The sequence below is a fragment of the Capricornis sumatraensis genome, chromosome 8, assembly GCF_032405125.1.
Source record: "Capricornis sumatraensis isolate serow.1 chromosome 8, serow.2, whole genome shotgun sequence".
In the NCBI taxonomy this organism is placed as follows: Eukaryota; Metazoa; Chordata; class Mammalia; order Artiodactyla; family Bovidae; genus Capricornis; species Capricornis sumatraensis.
Window position 1 is genome coordinate 38513835 of NC_091076.1, and position 22975 is coordinate 38536809.

At 43.7% G+C, this 22975-nt stretch overlaps 1 protein-coding gene and 1 non-coding gene across 12 annotated transcripts in view; both read right to left on the reverse strand.

The window, feature by feature from the left end:
* The window catches only part of DLG2 (discs large MAGUK scaffold protein 2), a 1427929-nt gene that overhangs the window by 351106 nt on the left and 1053848 nt on the right, over positions 1-22975 (reverse strand). The window lies entirely within an intron of this gene.
* TRNAR-UCU (transfer RNA arginine (anticodon UCU)) lies at positions 16732-16804 on the reverse strand. The gene has a single exon. It is a non-coding gene; the product is annotated as a tRNA-Arg (tRNA).

Here is a 22975-nt window from a genome sequence, read left to right on the forward strand (position 1 = left end):
CATATTGAATGCAGCACTTCACAGCATTATATTTTAGGATTTGAGATAGCTCAACTGGAATTCCATCACCTCCACTAGCTTTGTTGGTAGTGATGCTTCCTAAGGCCCACTTGACTTCACATTCCAAGATGTCTGGCTCTAGGTGAGTGATCACACAATCATGATTATCTGGGTCATGAAGATCTTTTTTGTACAGTTCTGTATTCTTCTGTTCTTCTGTATACTTCCCTGGTGGCTCAGACGGTGGCGTCTGCCTACAATGCGGGAGACCCGGGTTCATTCCCTGGGTCAGGAAGATCTCCTGGAGAAGGAAATGGCAACCCACTTCAGTATTCTTGCCTGGAAAGTCCCATGGATGGTGGAACCTGGTAGGCTACAATCCATGGGGTCGCAAAGAGTTGGACACGATTGAGCAACTTCACTTTCTATATTCTTGTTACCTCTTCTTAATTTCTTCTGCTTCTGTTAGGTCCATACCATTTCTGTCCTTTATTGTGCCCATCTTTGCATGAACTGTTCCCTTGGTATCTCTAATTTTCTTGAAGTGATCTCTAGTCTCTGTTACCCTGCTGCTGTTACCCTTAGCAATACCACACTGCCTGTGTCCCTGTGGATTTTCCTCCAGGTTTTAGCAAACACGCTTCCTCCAATCATCAAGATTTTCAAGGTCACTTTGATTCTTATTTCTGTCTCTGAGGTTTGACTTTGTATTAGTAATCTTTGCTCAAATAACATTTTCAGAGGCATTCAAAAACAATTTACATTATTGGTATGACATTTTAAAATACCAAGTGTGACACAGTCTCACATATTTATTATTTATATTTTCCTAGTCCAGTTTTAATTTTCTTTTCTTAAAGCATGGACTGGGAAATTGGATGCCATTCATTTTTATAGAGATTAAAATGATAATCATTGATAACAGCATCAAGCAAGCTCATATATATATGAGATATTTATATATTATCTTGTTTAATTCTCAGGAGGCTGGGATTATTTTTCCAACTTTACAAATAAGAAAACAGAGCTCAAAGAGAAGCACTAACTTGTTCAAAGTTAAATAGTTGAAAGAGGTTAAGGATTTAAAACAGACTACCTAAAACTCTTGAACTCTTAGCTACCAATGCCTACTGTTTTCCTTTAGTAACCTGTCCATTTCTGGGGATCTATGCCTACAAGATTCCGGTTCTGAAACTTGACGTTCAAGCTTCCTGAGACAGAAGCACATAACTGGATGTGGCTGGTTGACTCTACAGTAGCCCCAACAACCTGATTTAGACATTGTTGCTCAGTCCCTGAGTCTTGTCTGACTCTTTGCTGCCCCAGGGACTGCAGCATGCTAGGCTTCCATGTCCTTCACTGTCTCCTGGAGTTTGCTGAAATTCACGTCCACTGAGTTGGTGATGCCATCCAGCCATCTCATCTTCTGTTGCTCCTTCTCCTGCTCTCAATCTTTCCCACATCAAGGTCTTTTCCAATGAGTCGCCTCGTTGCATCAGGTGGCCAAAATATTGACGCTTCATCAGTCCTTCCAACTGGAAGGTGAATTCTGATGCTGAAGCTGCTCAGCCTTCTTTATGGTCCAACTCTCACATTCATACATGACTACTGGAAAAACCATAGCTCTGACTATATGGAGCTTCAGCTTCAGCATCAGTCCTTCCAATGAATATTCAGGGTTGATTTCCTTTAGGATTGACTGACTGGTTTGATCTCCTTGCAGTCCAAGGGACTCTCAAGAGTCTTCTCCAGCACTACAATTCGAAAGCATAAGTTCTTCAGTGCTCAGCCTTCTTTACTGTTCAACTCTCACATCCATACATGACTACTGGAAAAACCATAGCTTTGACTATATGGACCTTTGTCAGCAAAGTGATGTCTGCTCTTTAATATGCTGTCCAGGTATGGTCCAACTTGTAATGATCAGATCATATAGGACAGAAGCAAAATATGTAGGCGAGAAAATTCCACACATTGCCATCTCCTTATCTATACAACTGTCATTAAATCATAGAAAACAATTCTATTTGTTATGATATCTTTTTCACAACTATGTTGGTGATGGATAGAAATTTAATGCTTCTAGTTGATTTAAGCAGTTGTAGGATTTTTTTGTTTATCTCTGTGTTTGTTCAGATGATAATGTGAAGGCAAACGGTGGACCATATTCAGAGTCAAACTTTTTCTTTCTATTTTTAAAAGATGAGCACTACTTGCATTTCATCCATGAAGACCACTGGCCTGGGGTTCCATGGAGTCCCTGAATAAATGATTCCAGGTTTTCCTGAGATATTTATTTCTTAGTATTATACAAAGAAGGATATCAGAATAAGAATTTTTAAAATGGGAAGAGCTTTCGCGACCTTCATGGACCCCTGATGTATGACGTATAGCTTTAAGCTGATTCAACCATTGTTCTCCTACCACGCTGACCTTTTTCATTTCTCTGATTCAGACATTTCTGTATCCCTGCTCATGCTTTTTTTCCTACTGAGAACAAAATGTTTTTATCTCTTCCTGACCCAGAAGACTTCTCCGAGTCCTTAAAGATTCAGTCTGTAGAGCTTTTGATCTGTCTGTCAAATCTGAGTAAGAGCCTTGCTGGGTATTCTTGGTTGTAGGTTTTCCCCTTTCATCAAATACATTTAAATACATCATGCCGCTCTCTCTGGCTAGCAGAGTTTCTGCTGAAAAATCAACTCATAGCCCTATGAGAACTCCTTTGTATGTTACTCATTGCTTCCCTTGTTGCTGTTGGGCTTCCCAGGTGGTACAGTGGTAAAGAATCCGCCTGCCAATGCAGGAGATTTGGCTTCAATCCCTGGGTCGGGAAGATCCCCTGGAGTAGGCAATGGCAACCCACTCCAGTGTTCTTGCCTGGGAAATCCCATGGAGTAGAGAAGCACACACTCACCCTGGCAGGCAGAGCTAGTTCTTGGAGTCTGGCTGCAGGGCCCAGGGATCCCCACACTCATTTAGGATCATTGGTGGGGAGGATGGCCATTTCCTGACACAGTTGGGTATTGGCCCAGTGTGTCCAGAAGGTCACTGGCCTGCTAATGGGCAGGGCAGAGCCCAGCTGGAGCCAAGGTAGGATCTGGCTTGCATTGTGGGATGATATTTTCTTGTTGTCTGCTGCCCAGCTGGTCTACAGGTTTGTGCAGGCTTCCTGGGCAGGAGGGGCTGGTGCCTACTTATAAGTTGTTGGGGCTTCCTTGGTGGCACAGGTGGTAAAGAATCAGCCTGCAAAGCAGGAGACTCAGGTTTGATCCCTGCAATGGAAGAGATGCTGAAGACTCAGGTTCAGTCCCTGGGCTGGGAAGGTCCTCTGGAGGAGGAAATGGCAACCGACTCCAGTGTTCTTGCCTGGAAAGTCCCACGGACAAAGGAGCCTGGTGGGCTACAGTCCAGGGGATTGCAGAGTCAGATACAATTTAGCAACTGAGCTCCAGGCACAGGCACTGCTGATGGGTGGGGCCGTGTCCTTGCTCAGAAAGGTTGTTTGGCCTGAGGCGCCCCAGCACAGACACCTGCAGGCTGTTGGGCGGGGCTGGATCTTGGCACTAATGAGCTGGAGGGAGGGTCCCATCTAGTCCCACCTCCACCGCACTGATGCCTGGGTGGATGCGCTCCCAAGCATGGCTGCCAAGAGCCCCTGGCCCCACGGAGAGCCAGGCAGTGCCCCTCTGCCTCTCAGAGAGACTCTCCAAGACCAGCAGGTAGGTCTGACCCAGGCTCCTATCAAATGACTGTTTTTCTCTTGAGTGTGCCCTTTGAGGATGGAGCCTCTATTTCCCCAGTCCTGTGGGGCTCCTGCAGTTAAGCCCCACTGGCCTTCAAAGCCAAATGCTGTGGGAGAAGGTGAGGGCGGGATGATCTGAGAAAATAGCATTGAAACATGTATATTACCATATGTGAAATAGATCGCCAGTCCAGGTTCGATGCATGAGACAGGGTGCTCAGGGCCGGTCCACTGGGATGACCCAGAGGGATGGGGTGGGGAGGGAGGTGGGAGGGGGGTTCAGGATGGGGAACACATGTATACCCATGGCTGATTTGTGTTGATGTATGGTGAAAGCCACTACAATATTGTAATTAGCCTCCAATTAAAATAAATTAATTTAAAAAGAAGCCAAATGCTCTGAGAGCTCGGCCCCCCTGATGTCAGAGGGGCCCCCCCTCCATGCAGGAGAGCCTGCTGTGTGGGGCTCGGGGCTGTCACTCCTATGGGAGAAGAACAATATGAGTTTTCTCCAGTTTGTGGGTCAGCCATGCTGGGGGGTGGAAGGATTTGACTGTATCGTGAGTCCCCTAACTCCTGCCCCTAAGGTTGTGGTTTCGTCACGTCTTTAGTTGTAGAAAATCTGTTCTCGTAGGTTCCAGTCTTTGTCACTGACGGTTGTTCTGCAGACAGTTGTGGCTTTGTGTGCTCCAGAGGGGAGGGAAGCTCGGGGACTTTTCTGCCTGGCCACCTCTCCCCTGAGATGCGCCTGCTGGACTCGAGGAATGTGCTCACTTGTGAGCTCCTGAAGGTAGGAGCTTGTTGTGTTGGAACTTTAGTCTCTGCATATTGTTGTTTAGTTGCTAAACATGTCCTACTCTTTGCGACCCCATGGACTGCAGCACGCCAGGCCTCCCTGTCCCTCACTATCTTCTGGAGTTTGTGGGTGTGTGATAACTCCAGGAGGGGAGTGACTGAATAAGCAAGTGAGTGAATACCATACTCTCACTACATTATCTTAGGCAAATAATCAGCCAAGTTGATTTGCCACTGGCATCACCTGATGAACTCACTATCTTTCAGGAAAATCCATTTGGGGTCAGCTGTAGTGAGCAAAAAAAAAAATAAAAAAGTTCTTTGTGCTGAATCTAAATAATCTTGCTGGTATGTTTCGCTTTCTGGTTTTCGTTCTAACCGCTAGGGGAAAAAAAGCCAAAACTGAGGAGTGAAAGTCATTTGGTCGTGTCCGACTCTTTGCGACCCCATGGACTCTACAATCCATGGAGTTCTCCAGGCCAGAATAGGGGAGTGGGTAGCCTCTGCCTTCTGAGGGCTCACCAAACATTCTGCCTTTTCTGTGACTGCTTCTTTTCCATGGTCCTCTTTCTCAAATTTGAAGATGGTTTTTCCTTTTGTAGGTCAAATGACCTCATTCCCTTCTACTTCCCTCCCTATCATTCTCACCAAGTGGCCATTTGTTTCTGCTTGCATACCCCCAGTGATAGGGAGTTCTCTTTTTCTAGTCTGTGCCACTTTGAGATGGCTCTTTTGAGTATTACTTCTAGCATCTTATTGTGATTTAATACCTCATCCGAGACTCAGCTGAGTGCAGGTGAGGTCAATTATGGCGAAATGGAAGCTTTTACTTTAATGCACACCTGGTGTAGTAGCTGTCTCTGGGCTTCTCAGGTGGCACTAATGCTAGAGACTCTGCCAGTTCAGGAGATGCAAGGACGTGAGTTTGAGCCCTCGGCTGGGGAAAGCCCCTGTGTAGTATCTCCAGCTAAACACAGTGCTGATAAAACATCCATTTCTTTAAAATATCCACTTTTGTCATTTCCTTTTCCCACCTAAGGGAAGGGCTGAACTAGAGTAACACGTAGCCATCGTCAAGCAGTCTCTCACTTGGTGGAGGGCAGTGACAGGTAAGGACACAATTCCGCACCGAGTGGTCACGTGCTAGGATAGGATAAAGTCAGAATGCTCTGGGACCCAGAGGAGGGGCCCTGCTGAGGTATGAGGAGGCATATAAAGGTTTTCTGGAGGAAGTGACATCAAGAAATGAGATCTGAATGAATTATCTGGGTGAAGATGGGCTGGGGTGTCCACAGAGGACTGTGGGGAGAGGCACGGGCAGAGGAATGGCAAGAGTGTTCCAGACAGAGGGAGACACACGCGAGGGTCTGGAGGTGAGAGCGGCTGGCACATTCGAGGCAAAGAAAGTAGTAGTTACTAAAGGGCAGAGAGGAGAGGCGGGATAAATGAAGGGGATGTTGTTGTTTAGCTGCTAAGTCATTCTGACTCTTCTGAGACCCCATGTAGCCCACCAGGCTCCTCTGTCCATGGGATTTCCCAGGTAAGAATACAGGAGTGGGTTGCCATTTCCTTCTCCAGGGGATCTTCCCCCCACCCAGAGATCTAACCCAGGTCTCCTGCATTGGAGGTGGATTCTTTACCATCTGAGCCTCCAGGGAAGCCCAAGTGAGGGTGGTGATGATGATAAAGAGGAAGATGGTGGTAGTGGCCGGTGGTCCAGTGGTTAGGGCTCTGTGCTTCCACTGCAGGGGGCACGGATTTGATTCCCAGTTGAGGAGCTAAGATAATGCATGCAATGCGGTGAGGCAAAAAAAACCAAGATGGTAGTGGTGATAAGTCATACATATATACTTGCTCTGTGGCAGGCACTGTTCTAAGCATTTCCTATGTATCGATTTCCTTTACCCTTATAAGAGCTCTATGAAGTAAGAACACATCAGAAAGTGAAGTGTTAGTCACTTAGTCACGTCCAACTCTTTGCAACCCCATGAACTGTAGCCTGCCAGGTTCCTCCGTCCATAGAATTCTCCAGACAAAAATACTGGAGTGGGTTGCCACTCATTCCCTTCTCTAGGGGATCTTCCCAACCCGCTTCAGGCAGATTCTTTACTGTCTGAGCCACCAGGGAAGCCTAAGGACACATAAGTGCCAATTTAATAGAGCAGGGGCCAGTAACCCCCTGTGAGGAACCGGGCTGCACAGCAGGCGGTGAGTGGAGGGTTTAGACTGCAGCTCTCCAGCTCTCATATTACCCTCCAACCTTCTGTGGAAAGACTGCCTTCCAGGAAGCCTGTCCCCTGTGCCAAAAAGGTTGGGGACCACTGTAACAGAAGACACTGGGGCAAAGGCAGATTCAATACTTGCCCAAGGTTTCACTGCTACTGAATGGCAAAGCCAGGAATTAAACCCAGGCATCCAGTTTAAGGGTCAGCATTCCTAACCATGATACATTATGTGAATTTACAGTTGATCTTGACTGAAATGGGAAGCTTAGAATTGAGGAATGTTCTTTCACCATCACTCCTGTCCCCCCGGAGTGCTTGCAGCTAGAGAGAACACAGACAATGTTCTAGATGCTTGTGCATCGCCTGCTCCATTAAGGGTCTCCAGGTTGAACTCATCCCTTTGCAGATGCCTCTCAGAAGGCATCACTGCTCGTGGCTGCTGAAGTTGTCCATCCCAACTCCTGTCATCCACCTGCTCTGAAAGCAGTCCTGGGAAGAAGGACACTGGGTTTAGATTTGGGAAGGCCACGATTCCAATCTTGGTCCCGTGATTTACCATTTCTATGACCTTGGGTAAATTACTTAATTCCTTTGAGCTTCAGCTCCCTCATATGCAACTAAGATGCATGAGTGCACATGTTAAATCGCCTCAGTTGCGTCCAATTCTTCTCAACCCTATGGACTGTAGCCCGCTAGGCTCCTCTGTCCATAGGAGTCTCCAGGCAAGAATACTGGAGTGGGTTGCCACGCCTTCCTCCAGGGGATCTTCCCCACCCAGGGATCGAACCTGCATCTCTTATGTCTCCTGCATTGGCAGGCAGGTTCTCTACCACTAGCACCACCTGGGGAGCCCCATGCAATTAAGATATTAATCCTTACTTTGCTGGGTTGTGGTAAGGATGATTAAGGTTATGCAAATAAAGTACTCAACAGAACACCTGGAACATTGGGTCGGTGAATGTCCATTATCTATTAAACACGGACTTCTCAATGACTTCTATCAGCAATAATAAAACCAAAGAATAGATTTTGGTAGAAGATTGTCTTGGAATAAGAGTAGCCAAGAACTACACATTCAACTTCAGTGTTAATTGTGGGGAAGAAAATACAAAGGAATGACCCAGTGGGAAAGGGCTAGATAATTGGCACCGGATTTCAATTAAAGTTAGTCAGGTGCAGAACACTGGGGGCTGTTTGAAGCAAATTATTTCACAGTTGGGGGTCTGGGTGGTGTGTGGCAGGGGGCAGCAGGAAAGAAACTGGGGCAGAATCCAAGTGATTTCTACTTTATGTAGAGAGAATAGGGATAGTAAAATGAGCAGATGTAGTACCAATGAATCAAATCCATGTAGAAGGCACCATCTTTTCTCAAGAGGGGGAAAAAATGTCTATTTTTAATTTCCCAAAATGATGTGATATAGTGAGATGGAAATTTGGGTTCTGTTGCTTACTGTGCCACTAAAATAGGTCAGCTAACAAGCCACTGAAGAAAATAGAAGGTGCCAACCCCCCCAATTTCAAGGGTCCCCTGTGGCTCAAAATTCAGTGATTTCCATGGATTAAAAATCACATCTCAAAGTATTTTACAGTTAGTAAATTGTTTTCCCACCTCACTTTTTTTTTTAACTGAACAAGGTGAGATATAAACAAACAAATGTAATAAAAGCATTTACGTGTATTAAGTGATCCTTATCACATACTTGTGAAGGAAACTATAAATGTCTCACTGAATCTTGAAGCGTGAGCAGGCTGGGGTGGTTGGCTTAGCGCATGAGAGAGAAGGGGAAAATGGCACCAGCAGAATGCCCTTTGAGTTTAAGAAATTTTGTCAGTAAGTGGCCGGGGAGGGTTTTACAACGGCATTTAACACGATTTGATTTGTGTCTGGGAAGATCAGCTATGACAACAGTGAAAAGTTGGAGCTGGAGAACTAAGTAATCAAAAATAAGATAACCAGATGGGAGACGACTGCAGCGTCACACATGGTAGATGATGAAGGCCTGAGTTAGAAAAATGAGAATGGAATTGAGGGTGGGAAATAAGCGCAGACTTGAGAGAGGATACAGGGGGAGGTTCTGTATGGCTCCTCTCCTCAAATACTTGTGGGAAGTGGAGTTTAAATAGCGTTTATAGTGCTGAGTAGATGAGAAATGGGAAATGAGAAAGCTGGTTATACAGGGGTGATGATACCATTAATCAAAATGGGAACACAAGGTGGAAAGTGGGTCTGGACAAGAGAATCTGTGTGTTCGTACCTCAGTTGTGTCTGACTATTTTCGACTCTTTTAGACTGCAGCCCACTAGGCTTCTCTGTCCATGGGATTTTTCAGGCAAGAATACTGAAGTGAGTTACCATTCCCTTCTCCAGGGGATCTTCCTGACCCAGGGATTGAACATGGGTCTCCTGCATTGCAGGCAGGTTCTTTACCGTCTGAGCCACCAGGGAAGACCCCAGGACAAGAGGATGGTGCATTTTGTTTTAGACATGTTGAATTTGCTCTATCTATTGGACAGCTACAGTTTTACAGGGAGTTGGGAAATAGCCATATGAAGCTTAGAGAAATAATTAATGTTGTCATTTTGTTCTTGATATGCCTAAGGTCAGTACCCTGATCTGACTAGACCTGCCTGTTGTACAATAGGTGAGTAGTAAGAGGACTCACAGAGTTGCTATAGGATAGATTAGTTAGTGGGCTTCCCAGGTGGTGCTAGTGATAAAGAACCTGCCTGCCAATGCAGGAGATGTGGGTTTGATCTCTGGGGAAGATCCCCTGGAGGAGGGCATGGCAACCCACTCTAGTCTTCTTGCCTGGAGAATCCCATGGACAGAGGAGCCTGGTGGGCTACTGTGCACAGATAGTTAATACATGTAAAATACTTACAGGAGTGCCTGGTATATAGTGAGGATATATAATTACTGACTATTACTGACCTCCTCCCCTGATACTCACCGAGTAAGAGGATAACCTGGACTAGTGTAAAATTATCTCAAAGACTTAGGCCAAGGAGACGTGCTAAGATTACAGGCATTGAAAGAGGAAGCTTGGTACTCTGGAAAGCACTATCCTAGGAGTTGGAAGACCTGAGTGTTTGTCTCATCCTACTGTTAACTTATTTCACTTTGGGAAGTCTCTTTATCTTGCTGGGACTCTGTTTCTTCCCCTAGAAAGAGAACCTCCTGCTAAATATCTGATTTCCCTTCTAGTGACTAATAAATATGTTTTATGCTTAATATGTATTTTGTTGACAGCTTGAGAAAAACAGTTCACTCAGCATTAAACTTTTCAAACACCCTCCAGCTCATCCCAGAGTGAGTGAACTATAAATTGTATTTGAAGTGGAAATTTCTAATTAAGTTCCCTTCTCCTCCTGGAGGCTGTTGCACTCGGTTGCGAGTGATAACATTTCTGACAGCTGCTGCATAAAAGCTCAAGACCAGATTCCTCCTGGAGAAGAGGCAAAATGAAAAATTGATACTGTATATTTACATGCCTTAGCAATTAAAATTAACATCCTTTTAAAATTTGGTTTGCTGATGCAAGTAGGCATACATTAAAAAAAAAAAAATCTTTAAAAATGTTTTGGTTTACCAGGGCGTTTGTAGAGGACTGATCATTTTGGAGTCTTTAATTGAAAATGATAAGGTATAATTTGGCCATCCAAACCCGTTTTACTCTTGGGCAAAACGCAATAAATAAGTTTTAGGATTCATATGCTTGGAGTAACAAAGTGACTACCTTTATAAGAATATATAAGCAAAAATGTATCTCTAGCTCTGACTTTTCCCTTAAGTCTAGACTTACATAAATTTATTTGCTTGCTTGACATCTCCAGTTCAATGTCCAAAAATTTTCAAAGGCACCATGCTCAAAATGAAACTCAATTTTTTCCCCAAAACCTGTTTCTGGGGAATTTTTCCACTTTCAGTAAATAGTAATACCCCCATCCATCAACTCAAACCACTCAACCAAGAACCTACACGCCAATCAACCTTAATTCTCTCTCCCTCCCACCTCCCCCATATGGTCATCAGCATGTCTGTTTTAGCTTTAAGCAGCATTTTAATTCCATCCACTTTTACCCAGCGCCACCTCTACCCCGCTGGCCAAGCTGCCGTTCCTCCCCAGGCATCTGCAGTAGTCTCCAGACTGGACTCTGCTCTCACCCTATCGCTCCCACTCTTCTCTATCCATTTTCAACCTAACAGCCACAATGATCTTTTCAAAATGTATTTCTGATCATGCCTCTTTCCAGCTATTTTTTTTCTCCCATTGGTTTCTTGTTGGGTGTACGTGCTAAGTCGTTTCAGTCATGACCCACTCTTTGCAACCCTATGGACTGTACACAGCCCACCAGGCTCCTCTGTCCATGGGATTCTCCAGGCGAGAAGACTGGAGTGGGTTGCCATACCCTCCTCCAGGGGATCTTCCTTACCCAGGGATTGAACCCAGGTCTTTTACGTCTCCTGCATTGGCAGGCGTGTTCTTTACCACCAGCGCCACCTGGGAAGCCCAGTTTCTTGTTGTACTTTGAGAAAAATCCCATCACCCAAGCATGACCTCCACTCATCCTTCTGATTCCATCTCATTGCACTCATTGCCTCCTTCTCTATTCCACAGGCACAAGGACCTTAATTCTGTTTCACCTAAATCCAAGTTCCCTCCAGCCTTAGGGCCCCCATATCAGCTGTCTTTCTGACTGTGGTCCTCTTCCCCAGCATTTCTGCCATTTGATCTCTCATTTTCACAATTCTCAGCTTGAAGCCCAGTTCCACAGAGAGCTGACTACCCCCGATTAAGTAGGCTTCCAGCCTATCTCTAACATCTTGTTTTAATTTCTACAGTACTTAGGCCCACCTGATACTTTGCTTCTTGTTATCTCACGTGCTCCAAGAAAAGCTTCCTGTGAGTAGGGACCTTGTCTCTTTTATATCCCTACCTCTAATACCTGGGGCACTATCCAGATACCTAATGATGTTTCTTGACTTAAAAGAATGACTATAATTATTAGAGCACACCGTTCTTATTTAAACCATTAAAAGTTATTTGACAACCACTTATAGCATACTTACTATGAGCCAGGTTACAGTTAAGAGTCCTTTTCAGAAAGAATTTGTCATCCTGAGGGGGAAAACGGCTGAATAAACTGGATACACTGAATCAGAATCTCTGAGGCTGAGGCCCAAGAATGTTTAAGAACCTGCCTAATGACAGATGATCAGTCAGATGTGGGCACCTCTCACGGACGTGTAGCTCTTTGTTCTCCCATGCACTCTGCTGGTTCTCTATTAATACTAAATTCGATTTCAGTCTCCAGTTGTGCTCCGATTTTGCTGATTTACAAACTTTCTGGCCCTTTGGGACTCTCTCACCAAGCAGGGCTTGGAACAATGGCTTGGGATCTTCCTTGAAGATGTGCTGTGTAGGGCGTCCCTGGTGGCTCAGTGGTAAAGAATCCTCCTGCCAGTGCAGGAGACATGGGTTCGAGCCCCAGTCTGGGAAGATCCCACATGCTGTGGAGTAACCAAGCCTGGGTGCCACAACTGCTGGGCCTGCGGTCTAGCGCTTGTACTCTACAGCAAGAGAGGCCACGGCAACAAGAAGCCAGGGCATTGCAACTGCAGAGGAGCCCCAGCTTGCTGCAACTAGAGAAAGCCCATGCAGCAGCAAAGACCCAACACAGTCACAAAAAAAGGCACTTCCATTGGGGGCAAAAAAAGAGATATACTTTGGAAAGGAACACATGAACCTGAGAACAATGACCCATACAGCGCGCAACTGACCCGTTCTTTTCAGTCCAGGGCTCTGTTCACCACAGTGCACTTTGTATGTGGGTCTCTGTCTGTACTAGCATCTCTCAGCACCATGTTGGGCTGCGGGTATCATGATGGAGGTGTCCTTGAGGTTCCCACCCCCGTCTCAATGTCTTTGAAGACACTGTTGCTGAAGGATCACCCAACTCCACATCACCTAATGGCCAAAATTGCCCAGGCAAAGGGTCAAGGTCTAGGGCAGGAGGCTAAATTCCTGCCCTCAAAAGATCTGCTTCTCCCTTCACCCTCTAAGCTTTCTATTCTGGGATGGGTGTGTGCGTGATTCCAGGTTGACAGACTCCCTTAGGTTATGATCAGATTCAAAGCGGAGGCCTTTTTCTGGTGGATGGTGGTAATAAAAGCAACCTACATGTTCAGCATGTACTCCCCTTTGGAATCAGTGTACTGATTACAAATATTCAATTATCAAAAAAAAAACACAACTTAGTTTTCTGAGTTTCTGATATTAAATTCTCACTAAATGTTAGTGTTAAAAACACCACTGAAAGGGAATTGATTAAACAAGCTATGAAATATCCATGCAATGGAATACTATGGAGTCATTAAAAGCAATGACATGTGTCTAATATTCTGATACTGAAAAATACCCATGATACCTCACCAAGTTAAAAAGAAAGGTACAAAACTGTGTGTATATATAACCCTATTCTTAGGAAGAAAATGAGTTTATAGGGAATGCATGAAAATTATACAATCAAATGCTAATGGAGAATATCAAAGGGCTAACTTTTTGAGGATCAGTGGGGGAGAAATGGTGAAGAAGAGAGAAGGGATTGCAGCTTACTTTATAGTCTTTAGTAGAATCCGAATGATTTTTGAGTGAGCATGTATTATAAGAATAAAGTTATTGAAAAAGTTTTAACCATTGAAATTGAGGTTTGTGTTACTTTGACAATAAAAAACAAAAAAAGGGCTACCAAGGCAGATTAAAAATACAGTAATGTTTATAGGAAAACAGTAAATTTGAATAATCAAATTTTCAAACATATGAATCTATTCAATAGATATTTGCTGAGTGTGCCTTCATGGTACTAAGTTTGGGGGATGCATTGGTAAAAAAAAAAAAAAAAGCCATGGTTGTGCACTTAGTAAACTAGAATCTACCAGAAATTTTCAACTGGGTATAGAAATGTTGGCGAGAGGTAGATATTTTTTGTTCTTAAAATGTTAGAGTTTGGAGTCAGCGTTAATCATGCAAAGCTCAGGCATGTTAAGTCCTGCAAACTATAGCATAGTCATGCACAGTGAGAAGCTCTTCCTCCAAAATGCAATAGCACCTGCCACAAGAAATACTGGATCAGCACCATTTTTCGTGTAAATATGCTAATTCCAAATGAACTTTAATGAGATTATAGAGTATGTGAAAGAGATTCTTGGTTTTCTCCCTCCCAACCCCCCCACCATTGGTTGACCTCCTTAATAAGCATTAAAATGAGTTTAAAGGAAGGAAAAAACTGTCTTGAGAGCTGTACCTGTCAAATGGTCCATTTCTAAAGCATCTGAAAGGCTTGTGCAGCAATGAGGTGCTAATGGAATTATCTTGGTCAAAATCTATTAATGCAAACCTCAAACTCTGGCTACTGAACTCAGGACTCCCTTGATGTTTGCTTCACTACAGCTCCTCAGGATAATGATATCCTTTTGTGTTTGGGCTCATGTGTATCTTGTATCAGATGACTGTTGTCCGTGATTACATCTTAGCGTTTATCTTACTTATTCATCATCTAAAAATAAGTTCATCATCTCATGGTCTAAGAGCACTCAGAAACAGTTTTTCCAAATTCAGGCGAACTGTGTCAAGGACTCTTAAATCCTCTTTTCAATTGTTTCATCAGTCAAATCAGAAAGAGATCTGCAAAGACACAAATGCTGGAAATTGAACAGTTTTTTACCACTTTGGTTGAGAAATAATATTTATTAATCTATTTTCCTTTCAAAATATCTTTGAGTTTTTGTTCTTTCTCTAATTTACTACTCTAGCCCCAAGTCTTGATCTGGACTATTTTGCCACAAACCCCCTCCCAACTATTTTGAAAAATTCAAACTACAGAAAAATCGAAAGAACAGTACAGTGAAGATGCATATTTTCATCAAGTGTTAACAGCTGATAATATTTTGGCACATGTACTTTCTCTGCCCACCTGTCTTTCTCTCAGTTGTTATCTCCCATCTATCTCAGAAGACAGAGGAGACACATGCAGAAACACACCTTCTTATTCTGAACCATCTGAGACGTGTAGCAGACATTGGGCCACTTCCAGCCTAACATACCAGCAAGGTATCTCCTCAGTGTGAAGATATTTGCCGTATAACCATTGTTACACTTGATCCAATGTACTGTACCTATTCAAATTTCCTTAATTGTCCTCAAAATGTCTTCTGTAGTTTTTGTCCCCCTTCAATCAAGGAGGATCGAAGCAAGGTTTACTCACTGTATTTGATTGTTACTGTGCCTTCAGTAATTATTAATCTAAAACAGTACCTTCTTTTTTCTTTAATGACATGCCTTTCCCCCTATATTCTTCCCTTCTCCCTTCCTCCTTCCCTGCCTTTCCTTTCTTGCTTGCTTTCTTTTTTCCTAACAGTTCAGGCCAGATGCTTATAGACTGTTCCACGTTCTGAATCTGTCTGTTTCTTTCAGATCAGTATCAGGTCAAACTTTTTTCACAAAATCTTGAGTAATATTGTTTACTCAGCATCACATTCTGAGGACCAAAATGTGAGACTGTCTCACTATTGGTGATAAAGTTTGGCTATTTGGTTGAGGACCACCAGATCTCTCTATTCTAAAGGAATCTTTGTAAACACAAATCTGTGATTGGTTGAAACCATGTGAATATCCTCTTTCCAGTAAACTTCCATCTCAATTTTTTTCAGCATCTACTATGCTTGTCTGAAACAATTATTTTATTGAGGGTTGGAAAATGGTAATTTTCTAATCCTCTTTTTTTCCCTAGAATCGTTAGCTGGTAATTTAATGACTACCTATAGAAAGATTACCTAAGGAAAAAGAAGAAGGTACTCAACTTACTTGCTGTTCTTATGTGTTATTTTAATTTTCATCCTCCTTTAATGTTTTATTATTATCTTTTAAGGCATAGAAATAATTCAGACATTTCAAATAATGAAAACAATACCAAAGAATGACAAATAAATTGAATATCTCCTTTCTAATCTAACTTTCAGGTAACCACTGATAATAAATATGACTTCTATACATTTTTCTACACACACAAAAATATCCCCAGCTGTATTCCTGATGCCTAGAACACTACCTGATGGAATATACTATATTTATTGGAAAAAATTTACGTATAAGTGGACCCAGGTAGTTCAGGTGGTGCTAGTGGTAAAGAACCTGCCTGCCAATGCAGGAGACGCAGGTTCAATCCCTGCTTGGGAAGCTACCCTGGAGAAGGGAACGGCTATGCACCCCAGTATTCTTGCCTGGAGAATCCCATGGACAGAGGAGCCTGGAGGGCTACAGTCCATGGCGGTCACAGAGTTGGACACAACTGATCAATTAACACACACACACACGTAGTTCAAGCCCACGTTGTTCAAGGGTTGACTGTATATAGGTACAAAAGCACATATATTTATCTCCATATAAAGTTATTTTAAAAAATACACCAAATGACACAGTGTTAAATAATTTGCTTTTCTTTGTCCATTAATATTACCTTTTTATGAATAAATGTTACTAACTAGACTCCAAGCCTCACAAGGACAACCCCAGCCATCGTCTTATTCCTCATGTATTTCTAGGATGTGGCACAAATTCCCTTCCTCACAGATTATTATGGAGGTTGACTGCAATTACATGTGCAGGATAAATCTCTTTTCCCACGGAAGATGCCTTAAGACTCCTATTCCTCTAAAAAAAAAAAAAGTGTTATTAATCAGCTTACCAAAAAATTGGTGGCCAATTGCAGTGGCTAGTAATGAAAAAAAAAAAAAAAAAACAACTAGAAAAGGAAGTGATGAGAAGAGAATGAGTGGAGGAGACATACAGGACTCCGACAAGAGGCAGTCAGCTTTCCCTAAAGGGTGGAGTTTTCTGAGCTGCAGCGGCAATGTGGTTTTTTTTTTTTGGGTTATACTGTTTCCAGTGGCAGCAACATGCACAATCTCAAGTTCCCGAACAGGGATCGAACCTGTGCCCCCTGCAATAGAAGTGAGGAGTCCTAACCACTGGACCATCAGGAAGTCCCTGGAGCTGCCGTCTTGAATGTGGGAAGTGCTAGCTGGACCACACAAAATATAGCCTTAATTCTGAGGCAATATTTCATTACAAAGTTTCTTAATCTGGAGAACTAGAAGAAGCAACAGAGTCAGTTCAAAACTCTTCTAAAAAGACAAACTGCAAAAAATCAAAAGAGTGAGGAGGAACGACTTCTGGAATGACCTGTTCTTCCTCACTTCCTTCGTTCCTTCAAGCATACATCAGAGCCTCAGAAATTAGCCAAGGCTGTGTGGAGTCTTTTACCGTCAATCCCGAGTGAATATTGTAAGCATCAGAAAATTTTCCATTTAAAAAGTCAGGGAAGTATTTTCAGTCCTTTAAATCTTTTCTAATTACTAACCAATTCCCTCCTTCCAGCTCTCCCAATTTAGCGCACAGAACGCAGCTCCCGACAGAAAACAACTCCCCAGTGAAGTCTGAGTTTCCATGGTTCGTTGCCGGAGCTCTGGATGTGAACAAAGCTGAAAAGCCACACTCCCATAGTTAGAGAAAAAAATACATCAAGAAATCGGGTTTCACTGCCATGGTGCAGTTCCTAGCACAAAGTAAGTGCTCAGTTAATAAAGGGAGGGAGGGAGAAAGAATCCAGAGATGAGACAGAAAAGAGAGAGGGACTAAAGAGGGAAGAAACCCAGTGAAATGGACTTTCCTTAAACAGCGACCAGAAATGTAAATGTGGGAATTTCCTAACAAAGAGAATACAAATAACGGAATATTGAGCAAGCGGGTATTGCGCTGGGCTTGTTATTGTATGTCCTCCCAAGACCTTCGCTGAGCTTAACTTTTACGATGAAGAAACTGAGGCACAGGGACATTAAAAGCTTCCAAGCCGGCTGGGCTGGGATAAGAACTCCAGCCCGTGATAAACACAGACTACCTGCTTTCTCCCCTACACTCAGGCTGCAGCTGACACTCGCTGACAAGCATCTATGCCAGATGCTGCCCAGTGGACGCCTCTCCCCCCACCCCCCCATCCCTTACACCACGTGGCGCAGAGGACGCCTTCTAACAGCTGGCCCAGCTCCTGTGAGTGCCTGCCCTCAACCCTGGGCCACTCCGCCTTTCCATTTTCTTAAACCACCCCCCCAAGCATGCTCTCACAGTCCTGATTTCTAGGGACTGCTCCTTTCAGCCCCAATTATTCAGAGCATCTCCCCAGCCCCGCACGCAGTAACTCCCCCGCTTTGGGCATTGTAGAGAGCTCAGCCTGCCCTCCCACCCCCCGCGTCTGAACCAACGTCAAAGCCTTAGATGTTTCCTGCGGCCAAATTCAGCCCCGGGTCCCACCCCCCCCCCTCAGCTCCCTCCTTGGACTGTTTCACTCTACACTTGGGCTGGTTCCCTGAAAGGCGGGCTGCAGGCTCGGCCACATCCTGTGATTAAGTCAGTAAAGGGTGTGGGAGGCGGGAGGAGGCGAAGCCGCGCTGGAGCTGCCTGAAACCCCAACTCTCAGACTTCATCCGCCGCCCTGACGGCCGCCAGCATCCGAGAAATAACACACAAAACTACCCCTTGCTGCTCTTGGCACTGGGCTTCAGTGGAACCCAAACATGGAACTCCATGTTCTTTCAAATCTCCTTCCGCTCTCTCGTTTTCCTTTACCATTTAGTCTTGCGTGCAGCTTTCCGTTGCGGTTTTCTCTTTTGCCCAACACCTAGCCACCTGGAGAAGTGACCACATCCACGCTCCGCGGAGGCGGGCTCCCCAGGATCTCCGCTTTGTCTTGCCCTCCTCCCTTCCCCATCCTTCCGCCCCGCTCGGGGTCTCACCTCCGCGATCCTCTCCTCACCTCTGAGCAGCTGCATCTGCGACCGCCTCCCCGCTGCCTCCCGCTTCCTTACCTTTCCTCTGCGGCTCTCTTCCCGCCGCCCGTCTCTCTCGCCTTTCTCCTACCCCCTCCCTCTGACCGATCGCTTTTCTAACTACATCCGTTTTTTCTCTTCTCCCGTCGATTTCTCCTGCTCTGTTGGAAGCACAGCCTACGACTTAGCTTGTTTGCCACCTAACGCAGACTTTCTGGAATTGGTTGCCCATTTGAAGTCCAAACTGACTTGCTTCTTCCGGAGCCCTATAATTATGCTAATAAAAAATAAAAGTTTTCTCATTCCCCAAATTAATAAGACCGAAACATGGAGTTAGCGCTCAAATATAGGCAAACCAGAGGAGCTCACTCTCGAGCTGTAATAAAGTTCTTTGCTTCTATTTTGAAATGTCATCTCAGGCTGTCTTGTTTATATTTCATGTTCTGTGACTCTAAGTCGAAGACAAGCCTGAAGTTAGGGTTTTTCTGCACCGGATTTCTGGGGAAGCTCCCTAGGCTTTATAAGGCCATGGAGCTGCTGTAAAACATTTTTTTTAAAAACCCACTTGTTCTTGTCTAATGTAGAGCCCTACTGTAAATCAAGGAATTGATCGAAAGCTCATACTCCTTCTTAAAATAGCCGTTACATGCTGAATGTTTTAGACCCCAAGTTTTCCTTCTCACTTTCTCCTTTTTCCTTACTAGCACCAGCCAGTCAACAGCAGCTTAACTCTAAGCTTCTTTTTTTTTGGTTAACTCTAAGCTTCTGAGCGTGTGTATAGTTCAAGGTTTACATCACCTCTATGGCAACCTTCATTTCTTACCCATCCTTTGCCAACAACTCATTCCCTCATAAAGCGTGAAAACATCACTGCATTGATGTGATTTTAGTATGAAGCTCAAATACAAAATACAGGGTTGACAGAAGCACTTGGGGAAAAGTCACACTGGAGACATGAAATGACTGATAGAAAACCATGAATATTAGATCAGATTACACAAGCTTATCACCTATTTGCAGGGAATGAGCCATTTCTAAATATTGCTTCTCTTCAAAGTCAGGTATAATAAGAAAGGGAAGTAAACTAGGAAAAAGGTGTCTCCCCCCCCGCCCCGCAATGAATAGGAGAGAAAATAAACGTGCATAAAATGATAAATCACTAAGAAAGCATGTGTAATTGTACAAAATGTTTTTTCAGGATAATGTATATAAAAGTGTCTGTTGTATGTATGAAAAGTAACGTTCTTGGTTTCGTTTTTGCTGGCCTGTGGGTGTCTGGCCATGTAAATTTCCTTTCTGTGGTATTAATCCACTTTAGGATTAGTAGACAGGTGGGGTTCTCAAAACAAAAAGCTTGCATTTGACTTTCCACCATCTAGAAATTCCTGCCTCATCTTGATCTTTATTAATTGCTGTGTGGAAAAGATAAACCAATTCACTTTTATATTTCTTTAAAGAAAGTAAATTGTTCTGCAATTATTTTTATGTGTGTATATCCATATTCATAGAATGTATGTATATTCACATATATATCCAGTGTATCAAAATATAACTTGTTCAGTCGCTAAGTCATGTCCACCTCTTCGGGACCCCATGGACTACAGCATGCCAGGTTTTCCTCTACTATCTCCGGAGGTTGCTCAGACTCATGTGCATTGAGTCAGCGATACCACTGAACCATCTCATCCTCTGTCACCCCCTTTTCCTCCTGTCTCAATATTTCCCAGTATTAGGGTCTTTTCTAATGAGTCAGCTCTTTGCATTAGGTGGCCAAAATATTGGAGCTTCAGTATCAGTCCTTTCAATGAATGTTCAGGGGTGATTTCCTTTAGGATTGACTGGTTTGATCTCCTTGCTGTCCAGGGGACTCTCAGGAGTCTTCTCCAGCACCACAATTCAAAAGCATCAGCCTTATTTATGGTCCAACTCTCACATCTGTACATGACTACTAGAAAAATCATAACTTTGACTAAATGGACCTTTGTCAGCAAAGTGATGTCTCTGCTTTTTAATACACTGTCTAGGTTTGTCATAATTTTTTTCTTCCAAGGAGTAAGCATCTTTTAATTTCATGGCTGCAGTCACTCTCTGCAGTGATTTTGGAGCCCAAGAAAATATAGTCTGTCACTGTTTCCACTTTTCCCTCATCTATTTGCCATGATCACTGCAGATGGTGATTGCAGCCATGAAATTAAAAGATGCTTACTCCTTGGAAGGAAAGTTATGACCAATCTAGACAGCATATTCAATAGCAGAGACATTACTTTGTCAACAAAGGTCCATCTAGTCAAGGCTATGGTTTATCCAGTATTCATGTATAGATGTGAGAGTTGGACTATAAAGAAAGCCGAGCTCAGAAGAATTGATGGTTTTGAACTGTGGTGTTGGAGTAGACTCTTGAGAGTCCCTTGGACTGCAAGGAGATCCAACCAGTCCATCCTAAAGGAGATCAGTCCTGGGTGTTCATTGGAAGGACTAATGTTGAAGCTGAAACTCCAATACTTTGGCCACCTGATGCAAAGAGCTGACTCATTTGAAAAGACCGTGATGCTGGGAAAGATTGAGGGCAGGAGGAGAAGGGGATGACAGAGGATGAGATGGTTGGATGGCATCACTGACTCAAAGGATATGGGTTTGGGTAGACTTGGGCAGTTGGTGATGGACAGGGAAGCCTGGCATGCTGCGGTTCATGGGGTCGCAAAGAGTTGGACGCAACTGAACTAAACTGATTTGCCATGAAGTGACAGAGCCGGATGCCACGGTCTTAGTTTTTTGAATGTTGAGTTTTAAATCAGCTTTTTCACTTTCCTCTTTTGCCTTCATCAAGAGGCTCTTTAGTTCCTCTTCATTTTCTGCTATTAGAGTGGTGTCATCTGCATATCTGAGGTTGGTGATATTTCTCCTGGCAACCTTGATTCCAGCCTGAGCTTCATCCAGCCTGGCATTTCACATGATGTGCTCTCGATATAAGTAAGGAGGGTGACAATACACAGCCTTGTCCTACTCTGTCCCCAATTTTGAACCAGTCCATTGTTCCATGTCTGGTTCTAACTATTGCTTCTTGGCCTGCATACAGATTTCTCAGGAGACATATAAGGTGGTCTGGTATTCCCATCTCTTTAAGAATTTTCCAATTTGTTGTGATCTGCACAGTCGAAGGCTTTAGTGTAGTCAGTGGTGCAAAAGTAGATGTCTTTTGGAATTCCCTTCTTTTTCTATGATCCAGCAGATGTTGGCAATTTGATCTCTGGTTCCTCTGCCTTTTCTAAATCCAGCTTGTACATCTGGAAGTTCTCAGTTCATGGATGGGGTTGGGATAATTCACTATTTTAGATTAGTGTTTTTATGTTCTGATAGGTGGCATAATCCAGGGATGAGTATATTTTCAAGAATACTTAGTGGATGCGGCTCTCGCTTCCTCACTAATTAGCTTTGGAATTTTGTGCTTTAGTTCCTGACTCATTAAACAAACAAAAAAGTATGCAAGGGAACCCATGAAGTGCCATTCAGAGTTATGACTCTGTGACTCAATCATGTGATTAAAAAAATATATATATATATAGTAAGATGTTTGATTCTGCAAAGAGCTATGTACCTATTCTGCCTCCCTCCATTGTAAAAGGCATTCATTTATTTTCTCATTCACACATTCATTCTCAAAGCATGTATTTGGGACTTACTATGTTTCAGGTCCTATGCCACGGTCTACAGATACCAAGATCATTTAGATACAACCTCTTCTCTTGAGGTGCTCAGGGTCTATTAGAAGATCTCTTACTTTATCAGGTTTCATCTCAAGGGCTTAACTGTAGAAAGTTAAAATCCCATGCAAAGAGCTCAACATGTATCCATACTATTAAGTGCTGATGATAACAGAGAAGGCAATGGCAGCCCACTCCAGTACTCTTGCCTGGAAAATCTCATGGATGGAGGAGCCTGGTGGGCTGCAGTCCATGGTATCACAAAGAGTCGGACATGACTGAGCGACTTCACTTTCACTTTTCACTTTCATGCATTGGAGAAGGAAATGGCAACCCACTCCAGTGTTCTTGCCTGGAGAATCCCAGGGATGGTGGAGCCTGGTGGGCTGCCGTCTGTGGGGTTGCACAGAGTCGGACACGACTGAAGCGACTTAGCAGCAGCAGCTGATGATAATTGGTATTTCATTTTGAAGACCTGTTTTCCTTCCTTCGTTTCCTTCTTCCCTCACTCTCTTCCTTCGTTGCTTCCCGTATCAGTGGGAGCAGTGTAACACAGGGGAAAAAGTATGAGCTTTGCCAGCAGATTTAGGCTTGGAATTGTGGAACTGTCTTTTACCCGCTGTGTGATCCT